Below are 22342 nucleotides of genomic sequence, written 5' to 3'. Positions count from 1 at the left end.
TCTTTAAATTACTGTCTTTCGGCTACAGACTTGAATCTGCTCATATTCACTTTGCTCATTGATTAGGAAGGGTTTGTCTTCTCTACATTTTCTCCCTACTTTTATCTCTCATTTCTCCCACTAGTTATAAATAGCTGGCTATTTGTAGGAAAATAATTTTGGTACATTTTATACATTGTTAGTACATACCATTGAGTATTACATTTAACATCCTAAATTTATTATAATCTAGTCTTGAGACTAACTTTGTTCCTGCTTATTTCCATCCACTTCCATATAATAGTGTTGTTTTTCACAAGCTAATCATTTATACATTGTGTGCACCATAATAGATTTATAATTGTTTTTGTGTATTTGTTAGATAATTTGACACTTTTTTTTTCTTTAGCTCTTTAAGTGAAACCTGTAAGTGAGCCAAATGTATCTTTCCTCACTTTAAGTTGCTTCTCTCAGGCATTTTGTCAAACAATACAAAACTGACACACACACACACACACACACACACACACACACACACACACACACACACACGATAGGGGATTACTATGGTTTAAATATCTTTTAATTTAATTCCAACAGTATTAGGAAGTGGGTTGGTTGTTAAAGGAGCACAACATCACTGTGGGGGTGGGCTAGGTAGAATTGGAGTGGGTTCATGATTGAAAGGATGAGTTTAGCTTAACTTTTATCTTTCTTTCTTATGGTCACTTGTCCTTCTGCCATGTTATCATGCATCATAAAACAAAGACCCTTGCCAGATTATGGAATCATGCTGTTGGACTCTTCAACCTTCAATACTGTGAGCCAAATTATATTGTTTATAAATGACCTCATCTACAGTATTTTGTTATAGCAACAGAAAAACCATCTGATATAGGAATCCATTAAATTATCTATTCTTGATTTGTTCTGCTTTACAATAGGTCCCATGTAGTCCAGGCTAGTCTCAAACACTATATAGCCAAGGCTAGCCTTGAAAGTCTAATCTTCCTGCCTCCCTCCCAGTGCTAGGATCCTATTGTCTAGATATACAAGATTACAAAATTATTATCAGTTGTTGAGGTAAATAGAGCACATGCAGAAAAAACAGTAGGAAAAAAATAGCATAGATGTTATCATATTTTTAATGAATAAAACATGTTAGAATTGTTTTGGATGAAGTGATGTTTACAGTAACTTTCATCTTTTTAGAGCTTTCATATTATTATGCTTTCCCCCGTCATCCTAAATACCTACGTGTACCTAATTTTATGTCCACAATTTTGTTATTTTTAAATAGCCCCCTGCCTCTGGCTGTACAACTTCATAAACTCGTGCTGCCAAAACTCAGGTCTGTCACTGCCCTCTGTTAAGATTTAAAGTAACAATTCTACGTCTTCCCGCCCCCCCCCCCCATTCTCCATCTTTCTAGGGTAGGAACTGGTCTTTACTTCTGGTTTTATAGTGCCTGGAAGAATGCTGACACTGTTATCATTTAATCATGACTGATTGTTGGTTGAACTAATGAACCAACAAAGAGTACAAAAAATTATAAGGTTTATGTTCATTAGTTGAGGAAGTGAGTGGTCTGGTAGATTAGCTCTCAGGATTGGAGTGAACGAACGTAGAGGTCAAAGCGATTCAAGAATGGGAGTTCGGCAGTTACTCTGGAATAGAAGGGGCTGCCCAAAGATACAATGAGCCTTAAATGCAATTGACTTGCTAGCTGCCAAATGGGTGTTCAAGTAGGCTTGCTGAATTTCTCTCATTCCCATCTAGTACTCAGTAGATGCTGGATCATAGGGGGAACCAGGAGGTTTTCTTTTATAGATGTAGAACTCAAGGCTGAAAGCATCTAGCAAAGTAACATGTACATAGTAGGTATTCAATAAATTAATTCTCTCTCTCTCTCTCTCTCTCCCCTAGTGAGATCTCCTAATTCCATTTAAAGAGACAGAGTTTCCTCATTTTCTCATGTCTTTATTCTTCTGTTATATTCTCTAAGGAGATATTATATTTTTCTTCACCTTGGAAACTCCCATCTTCTTACAGGGATGTTCTTCCTTCCTGGGGATTTTTCCTGTATGTATGTATGTATGAATGTATGTATGTAGTTTACAAGGCTGGCTAGCTTCTGATTTAGGAATGTCTCAGGATACAGTTCCATCTGGCTTGAAACTCACAATTCTGTCACAGTTATCCTAAGAGCTGGGATTACAGGCATGTGTTACCATGCCTTAACCTGGCTTTTTTTTTTTTTTTTTTTTTTTTTTTTTGGTAATAGTAAATGGAGAAGGACTCTAGTTTCAATTTGTATTGAAATTTTGTCCCTTGGCGTGTACTTAGAACAGAAGAAGTAAAGTGGCAAACAAGTGAAAATCTCTAAAATGTTTTTCAACTAAGTCTTCTGATTTTATTAAATGATGTAGTTTGGAGAAGTCTAAATCTGTCTCCTGCTATGGTACTAATTGGGAGAAAGAGATGGTTCTTCTATACCAAGGTGAGGAAATACACCTACTCCAACAGGGCCACACCTTCTAATTGTTCCACTCCCTGGGCCAAGCATATAGAAACCATCACATTCCAATCCCTGGCCCCATAGGTTTGTTCAAACATATTAGTCGATGGGGGCAATGCCTAAACATAGCATTATGAAAAATACATTTAGTCCAACTTCAAAAAGTCTCTACAAGTCTATAGCAGTCTCAACAATGTTAAAAGCCCAAAGGTCAGTCTCTTCTGAGATTCATCCAATCACTTAACTGTAATCCCATAACAATACAGGAAACCAGGGCAATCTCCAAACTCTGCATCTCTATGGCTGATGTCAAAGCAGTCTTCAGATCTCCACTCCCTTTTCATCTTTGTTGATTGCAATAAACTTCTTTCTCCTGGGCTGGTTCTACTCCCTGTTAGCAGCTTTCCTCAGCAGATATCCCATGGCTCTGGCATCTCAAACATCTTGGGATCTCAAAGGCAACTTCAATGTTACAGCTTCTTGTTTCAGTGTTTGGGGATCCACACATGAACTTCTGGGCTTCTCCAAAGAGTTGGCGTCACTTCTCCAGCTCTGCCCTCTGTAGCACTCTAAGCTCAGGTTGATCCACTCCATTGCTGCTGCTGTTCTTGGTGATCATCCCATGGTACTGGCATCTCCAATACTCTGGGGTCTTCCACTGTAAGTAGGCTTCACCAATAGCCTCTCACAGGCTCTCTTCATGGTGCCAAGCCTCAACTCCTTTGCATGACCCCTTCAGTCCTGGGCCATCAACTGGAACCTGCACCTTCACCAATGGCCTTCCATGGCCTCTCACAGTGCCAAGCCTCAGCTGCTCTCCATGATCCCTTCATGCCTTCAAAACCAGTACCACCTGGGTGACTCTTACACATTACCAAGTCCTGCTGCACCACAAGGTACAACCTTGGCTATCTCTGGAACACAGCTTCTTTGTGCTCTCAGAAAACACTTCCCAGAAAATTTCACCTCAGTGATGCTGGTCTCTTCTTAATCACCACTAATTTCTTAGCTCCAGCTAACTAGCATCAATTGTTCCAGTGGTCCCTTCTGTTCTGGACTCTAAAGTCAGAGCCACGTGGCCAAAGTTGTTGAGTTCTTCTGTTTGCTGTGGCTGGAACATGATCCGTCTTATTGCCAGCTTTCTGTTTTCCAACTCCCTCAATTGCTTGGCTGTCCTGGAACTTCCTCCTTAGACTGACTTTGAACTCAGAGATCTGCATGCCTGTCTCATAAGCACTGGGATTAAAGGTGTGGTCCACCCAGCCTGGATTTAAGTTTTTCTTCACCTACAACTTGTTCTGTTCTAGGCTGGACTTGAACTCAGAGATCAGCTTATCTTTGCCTCCCAGGATTAAAGGTGTGTATCATCATGCCTGGATCTAAATTTAGTTGGGTGGGATCTTACCCCAAGGTCACTACTCCCTTAATTCAATTTAATATCCTTCAACAAAGAATTCAGCTTCATTTCATTTCCTGGTGCCCCTTTAATACTTGAACCATATATTTTATATTTTTCCTTTCTTAGCTTGCTATGCTTGTTTAAAATGTTCTTCATGAGACTTAACCAGAGAACAGAGTCTATGATGGGTGTTTCTGGGACTTCCTTTGTCAATGCAATTAATCTGAGTCTCTTCACCTTCACTTCAGGCAGACTCTTCAGACCAGGGCAAAAAGTAGCCATGTTCTTCACCAAAATACCACAAAAACAGTCTCTAGGTCACACACTGAAATTCTCCACTGAAACCTCTTAGGCCAGGTCTGCACAGTTCAAACCACTCTCAGTAACAAGGTCTTCCATATTCTTACTAGGATGGCCCATTAAGCCCCACTTAAGCATTCCACTGCTTTCCAAATCCAAAGTCACAAACTCCACATTCTTCCAAAGAAAGGCATGGTCAGGCCTATCACAGCAATACCCCAGGCCCTGGTACCAACTTCTGTCTTAGTTAGGGTTTTACTGCTGTGAGCAGACACCATGACCAAGGCAACTCTTATAAGGACAGCATTTAATTGGGGCTGGCTTACAGGTTCGGAAGTTCAGTCTATTATCATACCGGCAGGAACATAGCAGCATCCAGGCAGGAGGAGCTGAGAGTTCTACATCTTCATCTGAAGGCTAGCAGAATACTGGCTTCCAGGCAGCTAAGATGGGGGTCTTAAAGCCCACAAACCACAGTGACACACCCACTCCAACAGGACCACACACCTTCTAATCCTGCCACTCATATACAGACTATCACAGACTATCACATATTAGAATATCACATATACAGGCACGAGTGGGAACTGGAATGGGGAAAGCAGCTTCTCTAGGAATGAGTTAAGCCCTGACAATGAAAGCAAGCATGCACTCATTCTCGGGGAACATCCTAAGGAAAGGTCAGTTTATAAAAGTCAAGGAAATCCATATAGATTGCAGTTGGAGACACTGATGACTTTTCATTCAGCTAGAAACCATCCATGGCTTAGGATCCCTTCTTCCTCCTGACTTTAGCAAACGGGTTATAACAGACCCTTAAGTGAGCTCTGGACCTCACCTCTTTCTCTGGAACCATAACGTCTTAAAGTCTTTCTACTCCTCTCAGTCACCTTAAACACCTCTTATTTCATTCATATAATGAGCCTGTAGACGTCATTTTCCTTAAGACAGGCACCTTCTCTTGAACATCATCACATTCCTGGGATATCAACTAGAAAAACAGAAGCTCAAGTGTCTGCCGTTTTCCCTAGTTCCTGCTACTTTTCTGCAGCACTAGACACTAAAAGCTGAGGTGTGACTAGCACACCAGCAAAGCCTTCCCTCTTTCCTGTCAGCCATTACTGTCACAGTGCCCATAGCACCACTACTGGCAATGGGAAAGGGAACTCATCTAGTTACCTTACTCTGTAACCTGTATTTTTGTGATCTTGTTTCATCTGTTCAAGAAAGGAAGTGAACTGGCATTTATTTCAGTGTCCCCAGAAAAGTAAGTGCCAAGTGGGAGGAAAGGGGACCAAGAGTTCCTGAAGTGTGACCATGTGGGGGCTTCAGCCCCTTCGACCCTACTTCCTTCGAAGATGAGGAAACAGAAGCTTGCAGCATTCACGGAGGCTGGAGCTTGCACCTCAAGTTGGATCCATAAGTGGCTGTAGCATTCGAGGAGCTCGCCTAGAGCCACAGAACTGATTACTATCAGAACTCCTATTCTGATGTGCCGGATTTCCCAGTGCGCCTCCCCCAACCCTGTGCTTTCTCTAAGTTCAAGCTTGGTTCCTACCAGCGTTCTGCGGCCTCCTCACAGCATTGCCCTCCAATTCTTCTGTCTCAATAAAGAAAACTACAGCCACTTATGGATACAACTTGAGGTGCACGCTCCAGGCTTCTGACTGTCTCATTTGGTTCTGCTCAACTGCCTCTGCGAATTTTTTTGTCAGTTCCTAATATTATTGTTTATCAGGTACTATATGAAACACTTTACATACATTGGATTTACATTTAATCCTCAAGCAACTGAGGTACTGTGTCTTGTCCTATGGCTGCTAAGTGGCAGAGCCCATAGCATAAAAGCTCATACAGGTTGGGTAACAGTTATGATTTTATCACTGTGATATGTGGTTTCTCTTTGTGATTCTATTTTTAAAAACTTCCCTTGTGAGTTTGTTTGTAATGGTTCCTTAATGAAACTCTCTATAATTTTCCCATTGGCCCTATGGTTGCCCTTTTTCAGTTTCCATAGATAATTATGTTCACTCTAATGACTGTCCCTTTCACGTGCTCTTACCATTGAGATCTACACCCAGTCACGGCTCATCTTGAATGGCTTCCTTTGGGCGTCTTACTGGCACTAGTACTTGGCATAAAAAATGCTTTGCTTTTAAGTGCTCTTTCTTGTATTCATTATGCAGTTATCCAAACCAGAAAACATGGTGACAGTCCAGATTTCTCCTTTTCCCTTGCCCCCAGAATCCAATTAATCACCATGTTGAGCTAATGCAACCTCCTAAACATTTCTTAAATCTTTTCCTCATCTCCATCCGTACTTCAAGTTCTTTCCCCCACTTCCCTGATATATTACAACTGTCTGCAGCCAGCGGGGCCTCTTTAAATCATCCTGAGTCATCTCACTGAAACACAGATCTGACCACGTCACTGGCCTTCCATGACTCAGCCTTGCTAACAGGTACAGTCTCCGTTCTTTAAGATGACATTTGAGATTTCCTGTGGCTCAGAGCCGACTTGCTTAGACTGAATCTTCAATAGTGTGACAGACACTCTGAGAAAAGTATCCAGTATCCCTGTGTCCGTTTCCTATTGGGCTTGTAATTGTGAGGATTAAGTTATCCACGTAAGACACCCAGCATGGTGCCTGACATCTGAGTGCTAGTAACTGTCAGCTGTTGCCAATCTCATGTCCCTCCGCTTATGTCCTACTCCTTTCTGTCTTCAAATCTGTGTTTGTCGTTTCTGAAATGCATCATCATGCTTCACAGCTCTGAGCCTTTCAATCGCTGCTTCCTCTCCTTCCTTGGTTTTCACACATTTTCCTGGCTAATACTCATTTCAGGCTTCAGCCCAGACATCATGTTTACAACATCTTTCCTGACCTCTAACCCACTCTCCAGCCCAAGTCAGACTAATTGGCTCTCTTCTGTGACTTTATAGACTCTGTGCATGCTTCTGAGCATTTAACACAGCCAACTGAAGCTGTCTGTTTATATGTTTGTCTTTCCTGCCAGGCTGCTAGCCAATGATGGGTCTTTTACTCCTCTGTATCAGCATGTACCACAGGCCCTGAATATAGGTGGTACTTAATCAATCTGTTGAACTAAAAGGCTTCCTGTTTAGCTGAATAACTAGTTAGGTATTCATGATTGTGGTTCATTGGGCCAAGGAAGGAATATCTCTTTCCCTTTTAGTAACCTAGTGTTTCTTTCAGCAGCATATATGTGAATTCTATAACCAAACAGTATCATTTATCTCATCTCCACTGTTAACATTTTTATCAACTGGCACCAACCTCCCACCTGGTCTCCACACTCCCATTCTTTTGCTTTGGCAGCCCCACCTACTCCAAACAACAAGTGGTTTAAACAGGTATATGAAATCAAGTAGAATTTAAAAGACGGAAAAGGAAGGTTATATGGAAGAGTTTGGAGGGAGGAAAGGGAAGGGAGAAATGATATAATTATGTTATAACCTCAAAAAAATCATCTACTAATCCTGTGAAAAGCCTTCAACTTTAATGTTCAACTTCAACTTTCAATTAAGAATGAGATCCAACGCTTTGCCATGGCCTACAGATGCCACAGGATCTGGTTTGTTATTTACTCCGTCTCATGCGTCTACTGCCCCACCTGGCAGACCCAGCCACGGTGGTCTGCTTTTAGTATCAAGAATATGCCAAGCTCTTTCTAGCCTCAGAATCTGTGGGCATGGCCGCTATATTAGTCACTAGTCTCATTGTTGTGGTGGTGCTGGCACTGCTGCTGGTGCTGGTGGTGGTGTGGTGTGGTATGGTGTGGTGTGTGTGTGTGTGTTGAGGGGGCAGTGTTAGATGTGGGACTGCCCTTCTACCATGTGTGTTCCTGGGGCTGAATTTAGATAGTCAGGCATGAGAGCAAGCACTTTACCTGGTGAGCCACCTTGCTGGTACCTAGACTTTCTTTCGCTTCCTTTTTACGTGCTCTTTAGCATGCTTTTCTCACTGGATTTTCAACTTCCTCAATGTCAGTTCCATGCCTACACTGTTTATCAGTGTTGCCTCAGGACTTGTCAGTGTTCCCTGAGTGACTGAATGACGTTTGAAGTCAATCAGTTGAGTACGGCAGGCAAGCTCTATTCAGTTTCCTTTGTTGTTTTAGGTAACAAAACTTTACAGCAGTTTAATGGCTGTGATGTTTCTGACCATGCTCAGTACAGCTGAACAGGTTTTATGGAAGACGTAAGTCAACCAAGAAAAAGACAGTTTAAGAAAGTCTGCTATTTAGGCCTTTATGCTTGTGAGTAACTCAAGAATGATAATTCTAATTACTATAAGCCAGTGGCTCTCAGCAGAGGGCAACTATGCTCAGCCCCTAAACACCTGGCAATGGCTGGAGATATTCTCAGTTGTCAAATTGGAAAGGAAAAAAGCAGATTGTGCTCCTGGCCTCTAGTGCTTAGATGTCAAGGATCTTCGGCATTATATCTCCAGAAATACCAATCGTACTAGCCAGAAAAACAAAACAAAACAAAAACAAAAAGAAATATGATGCAAAAAAGAATAGAATGGTCAGTGAGAGTTATCAGTGTTCTCTGGGATGAAGTAGCAAGCATTATTGTTTACCGAGACTTACTTCTGTTCTTCCAAGCAGGTTTCTGCTAATTTTAAACCAAGATTCCATTGATGTGCTTTAGGAAATTCCTGGATGCTCTAAAATTGTACCATAACTGGGAGGAGGAGCCATCCAGGACAACCCAAAAGACAAAAACATGGAAAGACCTTTTGTGTTTCTAGTCCATACCTTAAAAATAACCAACCCATCATGTTTTATGGAATGCATGTTCCATAAAATGCTGATAAGGAAAGTGTCCTGTATAGCTTCCTGAAGTAGCAGGCAAGCGTGCTGAAGGCTCATATCAGCTTCTTCATGTTGTCTGGATAACATATTTCACTGGGCTGTGAGGAGACACGAGAGGCAATTTATATAAGCTCCCGTGTAACATCAGACACAGACTAGATGGACAACGAACTTTCTATTTCTTCTCCTAGGATTTTTGAGAGGCTGGACTAAAGAATGCCTTGAGAACTGCAAAGTGATGCCCACTGTCTGACCCCTAGGACATGCTCTGCCAAGGTTCGCTTTTCTGCCATGTATTCTTTACACTAAAATCCCAAGTTCTATTACGGAAAGAAGAGAACAGATAAGCCGAGAGATGTGACAGCTTTGGGCTTCAGTTGTGGCTGATCTTTGATAAGTAACTTTTTTTTTTTTTGTCGGTAAAAGAGGGATAATGCCTACCCACCAGGGTTGCTATGAGACATGCATGAATATATGTGAAAGACCTAGCATATACAGAAATAATGGGTGTTTAAAGAATGTCAAAGTGGCTAAGGCAGTAAAAGCCATTATAGAGCAAGCCTTGTGACTGTAGTTTGATCCCTGGAACTACTGAAGGTAGAAGGAAAGAATCAGCCCTACAGAGTTGTCCTTTTACTACTACAGGCATGCTAGAGCACACACCCTCCAATTACACACACACACACACACACACACACACACACAGAGAGAGAGAGAGAGAGAGAGAGAGAGAGAGAGAGAGAGAGAGAGAGAGAGAGAGAGAGAAACTTAAAAACTTAACATTAAACACTTTTTCATTTACATTTCGTAAATCCTACCTATATAAAGTATTTCAGTAATAGAATAACTCCCTGCATACTTGATAAAATGTAAAATTCAAATATTCATGTTGTAGCTTTTGTCTTTCTTTATAGCTATCTTTACTTATATAAGGGGATAATATTTCATTTAGATATGGTTTTAATGTTTTAGTCCATGAGCTATCAGTTTAAACTCCTAGGGGAGTTTGGCTGAACTCCTAAAACGTCTGGTATAGCACCATGTTCCGTTTCTCAATTAGGCACTCATTGGGTACCCAAGAAGCAGTATTGAGGCACAAGATGAAACAGGTACTTGGTTGAAAGGAATTTTACTGATGCATTTTTTTTTTGTTTGTTTCTTTGCTTGTTTACAGACAAGGCCTCACTCATGTAGCTTAGAGCAGCCTAGAGTTCTCGGTATAAGCCCAGGTTAGCCATAAATCACAGTCTGTCTGCTAATCCCCTAAGTGCTGACAGTACTTGGTGTAGTGAGTGACTGAGACCAAGCAGAAAGTTGCCATCTAGTACAGTACAGAGCTCAGTGTTGCCATAGTTTTATATATATGTATGTATATATGAGATGAGGGTGAACACTTAGATAATCAGGATATTGTCAATCTCAGTGAAAATGGCAATACCAAGGTAATGAACATGACACAATTATTTCATAAACATATTCCAGTTAGCATTGATAAACACACTAGAAACAAAGCAAAAATAGAGAAAATTTAGTAATAAAAGAAAGTAATAAATATATGGACAGTTTAGAACTGAAAACACAATAACCTAAATAAACATACTAGGTAAACCAAATACGGTAATTTGGATGAAAGAGAAAAAAAAATAGTGAACTTGAAAGCAAAATAGTATGCAGTCTGAACAACAGAGAAAATAGACTGGGGGGAAAGTTTCAGTTTAGTGGGACAGGACCATTAGAGTCCCACAGAGAAAGAAGGGAATAGCATAAAAACAATATTGGGTGGTGGTGGTGCATACCTTTAGCCCCAGCACTTAGAAGGCAGAAGCAGGTGGATCTGAGGCCAGCCTGGTCTACAGAGAATCCTAGGACAGCCAGGGCTACACAGAGAGATCCAGTCTCCAAAGACAACAAAACAAAACAACAACAAGAACCATATAATGGAAAACATTTTGAAAGCAGTTAGAGAAAAACCACGCGCTACTCTTATAGAATAATAGCTTCAGTGACAGGATTTTTCATCCAAAGCTATGGATACAAGAAGAAAGAGGCTGATTTTTTAAGAAGTAAGACTGCTAACACAAAAAATCCAAAACAACATGAAGACAGGAGGGAGAAACAAAACAAAACAAAAAACAAAACACAACAAAAACAACAAAAACAAACTAAAATGGCAGTTAAGCCATGACGTGTCAACAGCTACACTTAATAATAATAATAATGATAATTCCTATTGTACTGTTTTCTGATTTGTGTTTGTCTTGAAACATTAACTTTTTGAATAAAAATAATGTATAAAATAGTCTACAAAACAGCAGTCAAGCATGCCAGGTATTATAAGCACATGCCTTTAATTCTAGCAGAGGCAGGCAGCTCTCTGAGTTTGATGCCAGCCTGGTCTACAAAATGAGTTTCAGGACAACATAGAGAAACTCTGTCTCAAAAAAACAAAACAAAACAAAACAAAACAAAAAACAAAAAAGCCTAAGAAAAAAGTGTGCGCGTGCGCCCATGTACAGCAACAACAAACAACTGGGGACTTAGAGTTCTATATCAAACAAATTTCAGGCTAGAAATGTGGCTCAGTGCATAAATATGCTTGTCATGTAAGCCTGGTGACATAAATTCTATCTCTGGAACTCATACAACAGTGAAAGAAGAGAACCAACTCCACAAAGTTGTCCTACACACACACACACACACAATTAAAAATATCATCCCCACAACTCTAAAGAAATGTTCTAAATGTTTAAACTAAAGAATAAAGATTAGCAGTTACCATGGCCCAATTATATTCAGAAATAAAACAACTCAGTTAAAATATAATGACATCTCAGTCTGAGGCCACCGGTTCTATTCCTACCCCCACCTCCACCCCCCAAAAGGTTTAAATATAATGACATAGGAAGATTAAAGTAAAACAGCACATTGCCTCCCCTGTAATCCTATCCTGTGTATAGACTGGTTTAACCATCACCACAGAATATAGAATCCATCCATTCCCGTGGAAGTCTTTGTTGTACTGTTTACCACAGGTGACACATTCTCTGCTACCGTTTCATCTCTCATCCATGAAAATCATCTTCATTTCTATGATTTTTTTTTTACCATTTAGACATGATATAAATAGAACTGGGCAGTATATAACATTCTTATTTTATCATATTTAATTAGTATATACATTAGTGGGTTTTAATGTGACATTTCTACAATACAGATCACTATCCTTTGTTCTCAGTGTCCTTGCTGCCATACCCCCTTCTGCTTGTCTCTTCCTCCCCCAAGTAGCCCCTCCTTCTGTTTTCATATCAGATATATTCCATTAATATATCTTTTATTTTCTTTTCCCCACTCCCTTTAGACCTCGCTCTCCTCTAGAGATCCCTTTTCCCATGTCCTACATATATGCATATAAATGCATATACACATATGCACATTCATACAAATTTACATTATGCAAGAGAGAAAAAAATGTATATATATTATAAATATAATACATATTTGAGTTTGGCTTGTTTAATTTAACATAAAGGTCACCAGTTCCATTCTCTTTTCTGCCAGTATTATCATTTCATTCTCTTTTACAGCTGAATACAATTTTTTATGTACATATGCCACATTTTCTATAGTCATCTATCAATGAAAATATTAGCTATTGTGAACAGACCAGCTATGAACATGGGTGTACAAGTATCATTGTGGCATGTTGATCTGGGGTCCTTTGCTTTACATATAGGGGTGGTCTATCTAGGTCTAACAGTAGTTGCATTTCTAATTTTTAAAAGGAACCTCTATACTGACTTCTGCATTGACTGCAGCATCTAACCATTCCCATCACTCGTATTCTAACCAGCACTTCTTCTTACTGGTTTTCTTGAGGCAGAGCCATTCTGCATGGAGTGAGATGGAATCGTGAAATGTTTCAATTTGCATTTTCCTGCTGGCTAAAGACATTAAACAATTTCAAAAATCATATTAGACATTTGCATTTTTTGGTGTATATATAGATTCATGTGTTGGGGTGTGGAGTGTAGCCCAGGGGTCAACCTTGGGTATCTTTCCTTTGTAGCTCTCATTCTGTATTTCTGAGATAGCCTCACTGGGCCTTGGACTCATTGATTTGGCTAGGATGGCCTGTGAGTGAGCCCCAGTGGTCTGCAGTGCTGGAAGAACACACGTATGCCATACTACTTGGCTTTTTATGTGGGCACTGAGGATAAAACCTGGGTCCCCGAGTTTACATGGCAAGTCCTTTATCAACTGAGCTATCTCTCTAATTCTGCACTTCTTTTGAGACAACATATTTACTGGTTGGATTATTTGTGGTTGGTTTTTCTCGGTTTCAATTTTAGAGCTCACTATAGAGCGTAGCTATTAAGTCCCTGTCGGGTGTGTAATTGGGGAAGGTTTTTCTCTCACCTCACAGACTGTCTTTTCACTCTGGTGATTATTTTATCATGTAGAAGCTTCATGATTTCATATAAAATTTCATATAATCCTATTAGTCAATTTTGGGGCTCTTTCTTGTGCTACTAGAGTCCTTTGGAGAAATTCTTGCCTATGCCAATAATTTGAAATGTTTTACCTCTGGCAGTTTAAGAGTTTCAGGTTTATCAATAAGGTCTTTGACTCATTTCTAATTGATTTTTATATAAGATGAGAGATGTGGATCTAATTTCCTTCTTCTACATGTAGATATCGAGTTTTCCAAATACTACTTATTAAAGAGGCTTTCTTTTTTCTTTTCTCCCCCCCCCTCCCACCAGTGCATGTTTTTTGACAGTTTGCCAAAGATTAGGTGGCTGTAGTTGTGTGAGGTTATTTTGGGGTCCTCAATTTTATTCTGTTGCTCTAGGTTTCTGCTTTTGTGCTAATGCCACGCTGCACTTGTTAGTACAGCTCTGTAGTACAATTTAAGGCCAGATCTCCTGAGAGTAGCTATTTTTGATCAGTGTAACTCTGTTTAGGCCCATCCAAGTTATTCCACACATCAATAGTTCATTGAATTTTATTGCTGAATAGTATTCCATAGGATAGATGGATCATACTCTTTTTAACCATTTATAAATTACAAGGCTTTTGGGTTGCTTCCAATTTGGGCTATTAAAGTTACACATTTATTTATAGTTTATGTGGATGTAGGTTTTCATTTCTCTGGGAACAATGCCCAGGAATGTAATTGCTAGATTATATGGTAAAAAAATTGTTGTGTTTTTAAAGGAATAGACATTAACACATCCTTTGATTACTGCTTACATATATTTTTTAGATGTTAATTTAAAATGTTAATTGACAGATAATAGCAGTATATATTTACAGACACAGTGGTATTACAATCTGATACATGTATACAATGTGTAATGATAAAATCAGGGTAATTAGCATTTCTAGCTCCTTCAACATTCATCATTTCTTTGTAGTGAGAGCATTCCAATTCCTCTCTTGTGGTTCTTTAGAAATATATAATGAATTGTTGTGAACTGAAGTCACCCTACTGTGCTGTTGTTGGCTGAACAAAGGAAGATGAAAAGCCTTGCTTTTTCAAACCAGTGCTGCAACATCTCTTTTTATAGAACCTGAAAATGATAAAGCTGAAGCATCAGTGAGGGGTCTGACTCATAGAAGGAAGGGAGTCACGTCAAAGAAATTGAGTGAAATTATAAGTTAGAAATGGAAATATGATAAAAGTTATTTTGTTATTAATTTACCATCTGTGTCATATGAAACAGATTTTTGAACATATAATACATCATTTAAGTTAGAGCATTTTCAGACCATTAATAAAGCAAGATGAATACACACACACACACACACACACACACACACACACAGATATATATATGAGAAACGGAGTTTAATTCATTGGTTCAGGATGGCTTAGCCCAGGCTGAACCTGAACTTGAAGCAATCATCTTGCCCCAACTTCCTGTGTGCTTAGATTCTACATGAAAGCTACCATGCCTGGTTAGAAGCTGAATATTTTAAGTACGGATATCATAAATGCATTAAAGCTGGGCATGGTGCTCATGAGACAAAGGCAAGAGGGTCTGTGTCAGATCCAAGGTCATCCTGGTCTACATAGCAAGTTTCAGACCAATTCGGGCTATGTAGTACAACTCTGACTTAATAGAAAAAACCTCAATAACTAATTAAATAAATAACCACTAAAAACTGTTAGCATTTTTTGAACTAGAACTGAAAAAGACATTGAAGCATCTTACAGACACGCCATGGAGAACTGCAGGCATAGAGGACAACAGAGCCTTAAACAGTTGATAGTGTTCATTGCCCACTGGAAGAGAAGTTAGTGAAAATACCCAAGGCACTGTCTTTTCTCAGTGACTCAGTAGCTTAATGATTGAAACATTTAACTACAAATATGGATACCTCACTAGCTACCCATTTTCTGAACTGTGCCCTCACCAACAGACTATGTCAGTGCAGCCTGAGCTGATGTTTTGCTTATATCACACAGCATCAGTAGTAAATAATCCCTAACAGGAGACTTCTTTTATGTGAATGATTAGACACAAACAGAAGTGGTGCTACACTATTTAAAGTGCTGAATAACTTGTTTGAAGCTCATGGCTTATGTTGGAACACTGTTGTTTATACTTGAATGGCACTTCAAAAGCAATGGTGAGGAAAACTGTTGGCACCCATGTATGGATTCAGGCATTAGCATCAAGCATACCACTGGGGACTCTGTTCTTTACTGTCACAAAATCCTAAAAATTCCAACTTTACTTGCGAATGTCTTTGCTGAAGCAGTAAAATTGATAGTTTGTTAAAACTTGCTGCTGGATTTGGTGTTCATAGGAAGTATGATGAGGTGCTTTTGGTATAGACTGTCATGCAGTGGCTTGGCTGTGATTAAGCTGTGAGCATTGAGTAGCTAGTTTTCATGGAATACTACATTTGCTCAAAATGACAACTGACAGATTATGATGATTCAACATTATGATTAAATATTTGGAATCTGGCAAATGTTTTGTCAAAAATGAAGTGAGCCTATGATTTTATGGTAAACAACTGATGTGTTTGTTGTCAATGATAGCAAATTTGTGGTTATAAGCAAAACTATGATTTCTGAAAACTTGATTCTGGCATTGTGAGCTTGACAGCATTTCAAAACTTAAGTTTCCCCCAGTGAATACAGTGATGATATCGATGTTTTTATGCTGCATAAAATGTATGAACATTTTGAATGCTTTCCTAACCCAGTGAACCGGTATCTTCCAAATACTATGTGGGGGGATGTGTCAAATATCCATTTCAAAATACAAATTTAACCTAATTGTATGTAAAAATTCACTGAGATGCTTTCAGGCTCCAGGCTGCATTAACATTAAAGACATTACCATTTGTAGAGTTTTGTTTTGGTGTAGTCTCAAGGAATGCATATAATGATCAGAAAAGGTTATTAAAAACATTCCTTCCCTTTCCAGCTAACATCCTACCCCCTTTCATACCTGTGAAGTTCTGCTTTTGTCATATACTTGAAGTAAAACCACGTCAACATACTTTGAATGAAGAAGCAGGTACTAAGCCATAGAATAAAGAGATGGGTGGAAGTCTTACAATAGCATTTCTTCTCATGGAATTGAAGTCTTAGAAAATAGTTCTTTTTCATCAAAAAGTGTTATTTACAGGATAGATTGGATTTATTATTTTTATGTTAAGTAAGTAAGTTTCAAATATTTTAAGATGAAAGTATCACTGACCATTTAAAGCAAAGCCAATAACAATGCATCAAAATGTTTTTATTTTACAGTGTAAAAAAGCAGCATGCAGCTGTAATAATAGAAAGGAAAGGGAGAAATGCAAGCACACTGCTGGAAGGGGCGTGTGAAGTAATGTAACTATTTGAAAGTAAACTCTAAATTAAAAATGCATGCTGGGGCCAGTAAGATGGCTCCAAGAGTAAAGGCATTTGCTACCAAGCCTGATGACTTGAATTCAGTTCCTGGGACATACATGGTATAAGGAGAGAATAGACTTTTCTAATTTGTCCCTGGTTTCCATATGTGCATGCACTGTGAAATGTACATACCTTCATAAACACACATACACACACACAAATAAAATATAATAAAAATTTGCTGTAAAAACCAAATCAACTATAAAAAAAAATCAAATGAAAGTATAGCTAGTAAGCAAGTAAGGAGACAAAATGGAATACTGAAAAAATATTCAGTGTTCTTCTCATCTTCCTGTTTGTTTTCTACTTATCTCATCTGTTCTTTGTCCCTTTCTTTTGCATGAGCATGTACAAGGTCCTAGCTAGGTTCCATGTCTAGTACCACTCTGCAAACAAATCAAACAACATCTCCCGAATCATGTAATTAAAGAAGTGGGGGATAAAGCCAGGTGTGAGAGTGCATTCCTTTAATGCCAGTTCCTGATTATAGGCAATGAGGATCAAAGGAGGTAGAGGTAGGCAGAGCTCTGTGAGTTTGAGGCTAGCCTGGTCTACACAGTCAGTTTCAGAACACCTAGGACTATGTGTTAGAAACATGTCTTGGAAGGAAGGAAGGAAGGAAGGAAGGAAGGAAGGAAGGAAGGAAGAGGGAGGGAAGGAGGAAGGGAGAGACAATGAACAGATGAGATAAATAGAAAACAAAGAGGAAGATGGATATAAAGCTAAATTTAAAAACTGGTTCAAGTAATAGGCAGAAATAATCATACTTGATTATGAAAGCATCGCTATGTTGTTTATATAAATCCACTATATACATGAAGAGATTAATACATTAAAAGTAAAAGGAGAGAAAAAGATTTATCATATAAGCAATAATAAAGAAATATGTAACAATACTTAAATTGGACAAAGTGGAATTCAAAACAATGATACTAACCAGAGATACAGAGGGATATCTCATGATAATAAAGGAGTCGATTCATCAAGCAGACATAACAATCCTCAGTGTGTACGCATCTAATAACAATCTTTCAAAAGTATATGAAAAGCCCAGATTGATAGAACTTAAAAACAGCAAAATTTAACATCATGGTTGGAAATGTTAGCTCTTAGCAACCGACAGAACAAGCAATAGAAAATTTAGTATGATATACAAGATCTAGACCACACTTGCAGTCTGATGTAGTTGATAATGACGGGAATGTTATTCAAGAACAGTAGACCACATATTCTTTATAGAGTATATATTAAGCATTTTCTAAGATAAATTATATGTTGCCCATAAAAATTGTCAATAAGCATAAAAGAACTGAAATGATGCACAGTATGTTCTCTGGTAACAACAAAATTAAATAAAAATAAAAATAGGGGCTTTAGAGAGATGGCAAAGAGACTAACAGCACTTGTTGCTCTTGTAGAGGACCTGGGATAGTTCACAGCACACACACACACGATGGCTCCCAACCACTGAAACTCCAGATTGTAAGAGCCAGAGGATGGGGGTTTTCTGTGAGCCTATTGTCTCCTAGTAATAGCCGAGGCTGTAACAATAAAGTCTCACCAACACAACTTCCCAAACATGAGCTAAACAAGGACAAAACAGATATGCTGACATTGGAATGATGGTGGAAAGTCCACAAGGCCTCAACCCTACACAAAAAGCTACAGTCAACTAAGGAATGCTAAGAGTAGGAGAAATAGTCTTCCCCAGGGAAGAGCACATGAATCGGTTCTCCAATACCAAATGCTCAGCCCTGAAAGCATATACACAAGTAGCATTATACAGACTGAGCAGGTTATAGCCATGTAACCAGAAATATATATGTATATACATACATGCATGTAACAACCACTAACGATGAGAGGCCATGAATTTAAAAGAAAACAGAGAGGGGTATATTTGGAGGGAGGAAAGGGAAGGGGAAGAGTGATGTAATTATATTATAATCTCAAAAATAATAATAAATAATTTTTAAAAATATATGAAAAGGCTCTTAAATATCTGACAGTCCATTTAAAAGAAAGCATCTACATTCTAAAATAAGCCGTATGTCAAAGGAGAAAAAAATTTAAAAAACAAACGTATAAAAATTGTGACTAGTTAATTTGGTGCTTACATAGAAATCTATAGTTCAAAATGTTCCTATTAGAAAAAAAAAGAACATTAAAAAATCAATGAGCTAAGTTTTGTTTTGTTTTGAGGCAGGTTCTAACTGCGTAGCCTGGCCTGAAACTTGCTGTGTAGACTAGTCTGGCTTCAAACTCACAGAGGTCTACTTGCCCTGCCTCCCAAGTGTTGGGATTAAAGGCACACACCATCTTTCTTGGCCTAATAAGCTACGTTTCTATTGTAAGAATCTTGAATAAAAACAACAACAACAACAACAAACCAACAAAAGAAGGCACAAAGGAGAAAATAACAAAAGAAGCCAATCAAATCAAAAGCTACATCTTAGAAAAAGCAAAAGCTACAGGTCTGATGTACCCTTAAATTCCATTATTCTGGAGGTGGGGGAGGAGGACAGTCAGGAATTCAAGGTCATCCTTAGCTACAGAACAAGTTCTAGGTTACCCAGGCTATGTGTAGCTTTGTCACACATATACAAAAGCAGGGGCTGGTGGACGATTCAGTTGATAAATTGCTTGCCAGGCATGTGTGACGACCTATGGTTGGTCTCCAGTACACATATAAAAGCTGTTATGTACTGATGATACAGTGTTGGGGAGGCAGAGACAGTAGGATCTCTGTGGTACACACACAAACATACACTTACACAAAATAAAAAAGAAAGACCACACTTCAGGGAACTTGATAGTCCTTAAGTTAAAGTAGCAGCAGCAGCAGCAACAGCAGCAGCAGCAGCAGTAGTAGTAGACATTTAAAACAATAATAGTGAGTAAAAGAATATATTTCTTGAGAGACAAATTACCAATATGAAATCAAGAGATGATCATTAATGTTAGTAGCCACAAAGCATCAAAAATCAAAACTTTTCAAGTAATGTTTATAAGATAACCATCATCCTGTTATCAAAACCAGATAAATACACTGCAAGAAAACAACAGCTGACCATCCTCATCAAGACACAAAAACCTTTGACTAAGTTTCAGCAAAAGAAATAAACAAGATAACCCATCATGAGCACCTGGGTCTTATCTGAGAAATGCAGCGATTGTACATGTAAAGTTCTAACTGAATAATGGATGCTAGGTGGTGATTTTAGTCGATGAAGAAAAAGCATTTAACAAAATTCTTCATTCATTTGTGGGAAAAACACCTTTAATTAGAAATAGAGAACTTTCTTTTCTCAATAAAGAATCTGCCTTGGGGGGGGGGGACCACTATGGCTGACATCACACTCTATGGGGAAAAATTAAGTGCTTTGCCCCTTTGACTAGGAATAAGCAAAGATAAAGATGTTCACTTAGTTCTTCCACACAACACTGTACTGGTGGTCTTAACCCACAGTTACAACCAGTGCAATAAGACAAGAAAAGGAAGTAAAAGACATAAAAATTATCTACCCGACTTAAAATTCTAAATTCACAGATGACTTGCTCATGTACATGGAACATGCTAAGTACCTACAAGAAAAGCAAGGAGCAAGGTTACATTACTCAAGATCAATATTCTACTTAAGATCTATATTCTATACAATAAACTATTGGACATTACTTAGGGTGTTCCATGTACAAAAAATCAGCACCATGCAATATTTAAAAATAAATTGAAGAAAATTTGTGTAAGGTCTGATGATTGTACAGTTTAAATTAAAATTAGAAATTTAAGACTATATAAGTAAATGGGTTAAGAGAACAGATTAGGACCTTATTATTCATAAATAAAATAATATAAATTCAGTGGGTTTTATCTAAAGACTTTTATATTATTATCAATTTGTATATAAATAAATTTAATTTATTTTAATGGCTATGTATATTTCTTAATATGAATGATGATGTTTCTCAATCTTTTTAAGTCTGGTGAAGTACAGTTTGTTTTTTTTTTTTGTTAATAAACCCAATGATTATGTGTGTTCATCTGGGGCTCAAAAGTTATATCAGATTTTAGATTTTTAGATTATAAATGTTCAACCTGTACATAAAACTGCTTGAGTCAAACATAGATCATGGGATTTAAATAGTAACGCTACATTGCAGACTATTTTCCATGTAATAGTATTACTTAACAATGGATTTTTTTAATGGGTTCATGTCATGTTTGAGCTTTTTCCTCATGGTAGAGTGTCAGGGCCCAATCATACATGCATGCTCCAATTCTCTCTTTACTCCATGACTGTCTGTCCAACTTGGCTTTCCAATTCATAGGCTGACATCAACTCCCTGATTACTGGCTTTATGCCATCACTGTTTTGTATCTCATGAGGCTGTGCACAAAGAGCCACCACCCCTAAATGCTTCTAGAATCCGTGCTGGGCTTGCCTTCTCAGATAGCTTCCCTGCATGGCAATGGGGAATTTTCCTTGGGATACATTGATTTCTCATGGCTTGTATACATGGTGTTTCTTGCAAAGGATAGAAACTTGGTACTAGGATTGACCTGTGTTCTTGGAAAGACTCTATTTCCATTTCTCCAATCTTAAAAAGAGAAACCTCTCTATGCAAATTCTGACACATACTTATATACTTGCTTGCTTAGTTGTTTATTCAATGAAGGAATGCCAGCTGGGTGAGTGCTAAACACAGAGAGCTAAAATAGGCACCCAATCACAGGTGACCAGACAAATGGTACCTTTTATCTGAAAACCTAAATGTTGTAAAATCTAAAATAGTTTAGTGTTAATCTTATACAAGAAGTGGTAATAACTACACCTTAACATTCTTTTATAAAAAAAAATTAAAATAGCCTGTAAAGGTATCTTCACACTATGTGTGTAGAAGGTATAACTGTAACAAATGAATTGTTTTTAGATTCCTGTTATATCCCCAAGAAATCTCATTATTTATATACAGTTGTTATAAAAGTCTCAAAAAAAAAAAAAAAACCCACAACCCTAACCCTCAAAACAAAACTGACAAACTCAAATCTGTACTACTACTGCTCACATAGCCAAGTTCCAAACCAATGGGATCCTGAACATTTTAACTTAGTTGTATAACTTTTACAAGTTTATTCCCTTAGCAAGCTATTTTTATTTTCTAGCAAATAAGCTTTCTTAATTAAAAATATTAGATTTGTTCATCTTATGTGTGTATGTTTGTTTTTGCCTGCATGTATGTACTGTATGTACACCACACGCATGACTGGTACCTGAAAAGGTTAGAAGAGGGTGTCATATTCCCTGGAACTAGAGTTATAGGCAGTTGTGAGCTACCATGTGGGTGCTGGGAACCAAACCTACATCTCCTCTAAGAGTAGCCCGTGC

At 38.3% G+C, this 22342-nt stretch overlaps 1 protein-coding gene across 1 annotated transcript in view; it reads right to left on the bottom strand.

Annotated features, from left to right (window-relative positions):
• The window catches only part of Hdac8 (histone deacetylase 8), a 239923-nt gene that overhangs the window by 110966 nt on the left and 106615 nt on the right, over positions 1-22342 (bottom strand). The gene's annotated exons all lie outside the window — the stretch shown is intronic.

Source organism: Mus caroli, unplaced genomic scaffold (assembly GCF_978045245.1).
Source record: "Mus caroli unplaced genomic scaffold, Mus_caroli_1 scaffold_5, whole genome shotgun sequence".
Taxonomy (NCBI): domain Eukaryota; kingdom Metazoa; phylum Chordata; class Mammalia; order Rodentia; family Muridae; genus Mus; species Mus caroli.
This window is presented reverse-complemented; position numbering and strand designations above follow the sequence as displayed.